Here is a 3,490-nt window from a genome sequence, read left to right as displayed (position 1 = left end):
TCTCAATTGCACAACTTTTTCTTTTATAGTTTTCAAAATTTTTGATTTAACTCTGCGAAACACGCGCAGAGTGAGACATCTCTTGAGCCGTGCAGTTTCACAGAAAAAGAGTTCATGTTAAAAACACACACACACAGACATACACATACACACACATACACACACACACACACACACACACACACACACACACACACACACACACACACATACACACACACACACACAGATGCACACAAACACATTAAACTCTCAGGACAAACAGTGAGGACAAGGCCTGAGCAGCACACAGGTGCGTCCTGCTTCATCTCCACTGATGAACACAAGTCACACAGCATACACACACACACACACACACACACACACACACGCCGCCTGCACCGACTCTCTTAGTTGAGACGCATATGTCAGTTCTAACTCTGATTTCTGCATCCTATATAAAATGTCCCTCCTCCTCTCTCATGCAAAAATCTATAAAAACCAAACACACGCAGACACACCCCCTCAAACGCTTCTGCACAAACATCCAAATAAACAAGTCTGCATCTTCCCGCATCCTCTCTCCCTCCATCCCTCCCTCCATCTTGCCCTCCACGCCTTCCGGTCCCTCTCAGAATAAAAAACAAAACAAAACAAACACGCCAAATAAAAAAATCAAAACGCCTTTCTCGGAAAACCTTGGCGTGCATCTGAAGCGATCCCTCGCCGCTCGCTGCTTAACATGGTCACTCTGATGAAAGCACAGTTTAAAAAGCACCCAACGTATTGATCACACAAACACACACACCGAGCTATTTTCTGCCACGATAATGCATGCTTTAGCCTTGGCCTGTCAGCCTCACGGCGTGTGTGCGTGTGTGTGTGTTATTAAGTGAAAGTGCAGGTGTGTGTGTAAATGTGTGTGTCTCACGGCCGACAAAAGTGTGTGTCAGTCTCTCCAGCCAGTGTAACTCGTAGTGGGGATCAAAGGCAGCAGTGTTTCTCTCTTTTTCCTTCCTTGGTTTTCCAGTTAGGCCCCCCCCACACCTCTTACACACTTCCCTTTGCATCCACCCCCTCCTCCTCTTCTTCCTCCTCCTCCTCTTCCTCGTCTCTTGCGTCTCGCTTCCCTCTCCTCCTCTTCCCAATCATTCCCCTGATTTTCCTTTCCCCGGCTCGGCTGTTAAATCCACTCTGCATCCCCTTTTCTGTCTTTCTCGGCCGCGGCTGCTGCTTTTCCTCTCCGTCCATCCGTCCGAGGCGAGGCGAGGAGTGTGTGTGCAACCTCCGTCCGCCTCTCTTTCACTCCCTCTCTCTCTCTCTCTCTCGCTCTCTCTCTCTCTCTCCCTTCTCTCTTTAATCAGCATGTTAATAAGAAAGGTAACTAATCAATACATTCAATGGCCTGGCTTGGCGATTGATACCATCTCCATCCACCTCCCCCTCGCTCTCCGCTGCTAAACACACACACACACACACACACACACACACACACACACACACAAATAAACAGCTAGAGGACTGTGTTGGGTGCAGGGGCCCTCGGTGGTAATTTAGTCAAGTCACTTTATTTAGAAGGCACATTTTTAAACAGCAACACCTGCCCAGTGGGAACAAGCAGCGCACACACACACACACACACACACACACACACACACACACAGACACACACACACAGACACACACACACACGCCGGTGTGTACGGATAGTGACGCAGGTCCAGATACTCAGGAATGAAAAAGGGCATTTTGAGGCAGGACTTGTAGGTTTTAGAGGCTCCGTTTCCACGGGAGAATCTGAGGCGGCGATGGTTTGATTCCCTTCGCGTGTCAACAGTGAGACATTTGTTCAAATGCCTCTAAACAACCGACTTGTTTACCTCCATGTGGCCACGCAAAGGTGGAAGTACTTGAGATCGGTCTCGGTTCCCAAGAACCCTTTGAGAAGGTCTCGCTCCCAGATGAAGAAGTCTCTGGCTTTTTTATTTCAAGGCCAAATCCGCCTCATCATGATCAATATGAATATCTTATCATTTCTGATATTTTACCTTAAAAAAAAAACAAAGTAACATTTAAACACAATAAAATGATCCAAAAAACATTTCTCGTGAACACATTTACATTGTATGGCCATAAAAGAGGTGACGCTCGAGGAGTCTTCTTGTTTTCTTCTGTGGGTGGTTTTGTGGGAACGTGGTTCTTTCTGATTCATTTGAGGAGTGTCTGTCGTTTTGCATGTTCCACATTTTTTCATCTGGAACTGGTCGGGTCTTAGTTTAGACTCGGTGTGGACTCGGCCTTCTCTCTGCCCCTGGTCTCGGCCGTGACCTGGTCTCGCTCTAGCTGGTCTTGACGACAACAACACTGGTGTATTGTGCTGCAAAACCTTGTGCGTCCTCGGGAGTTTGGGTTGAATGTGCAGGTAAAAAAAAGGGCGAGGCTTTGACGTTCTTTCTTTTAACCACGGTCTGTCCCTTGAACGAGACGTGGAAGCAAAAAATAAATAATAAATAATTGTCGCTGAAACATTTGCAAGATTTTTAGATTTCTATCTTCTCGGCATGAGGGACAAACTATGGATTTTGTCGTTCCGTTTTTGAGGACTTGAGGTTGGAGGACCTTTCTGTCTCGGACCTCTGGACTTAAGAGGGGATTTGAAGGGTTTAAAAGGTCAGAGATGCTAAAAAAAACAAACAAGCGTAACATTTTAAAATCAATACCGCATTGGAAGCCAAATAAGAGAAGCCAGCGCCGGGGTAGGGATTTCTTTCTTGTTGGGACCAACACCCGTACGTAAAGGAACACAGCGTACGACGCACAGTTTCTCCAGGTCTTGGCACCAGAGGAAAGACTTGATTCTGGAAACTGGATCAAACCGTCAAAACTGATTTGCTTCTCAAAGCCGAGATCAGAAGACTTCTGGAAGAAGAGACTTTAGATGTTTAAATGCTGTCTTGGTTGAGTCGTCGGAGCGATGTTTGTACTTTTGTTCTGTTCCCTTTTCCCCCTTTTTTCTCCCCCCCCCCCACTCTTTCTCCAGCCATCCAAGGCCCTAAATCCTCCCATTTGAAAAATGTCGGTTGCCAGTTGCTGTTAAAGGTATGTTGATATTTGGCCAGGGAGGTCCATGCAGCCCTTTAGGGCGCGAGATGGTTTGGAAGTCACAAGGGAAGGGAATATTTAAGAGCTGAAGACTCGCACAGCTTAGGGCTGCAAACACAGAAACATCTCGCCTTGGACCAAAGCAAACATCCACTTCTATCTCCCCGTCTCACTCTCTCTCTCTCTCTCTCTCTCTCTCTCTCTCTCTCTCTCTCTCTGTCTCTCTCTCTCTGTCTCTCTCCCCCACCACCACCACCCCCCAATATTATTAATAGATTGGAGGGAGGAAAATACACAAGCGCACACTGAGACACATAAGTCCTCCCTCCTCGGGATATGGAACTCCAACAGACATGAAACCGCTCAGGCTCCTTCTGAGGAGGACATGAGAGGCATGGCACGGGATGAA

The sequence above is a fragment of the Clinocottus analis genome, unplaced genomic scaffold, assembly GCF_023055335.1.
Source record: "Clinocottus analis isolate CAN_PGR_092001 unplaced genomic scaffold, fCliAna1.0.p SCAF_9, whole genome shotgun sequence".
NCBI lineage: Eukaryota > Metazoa > Chordata > Actinopteri > Perciformes > Cottidae > Clinocottus > Clinocottus analis.
Note: the sequence above shows the minus strand (reverse complement) of the source record.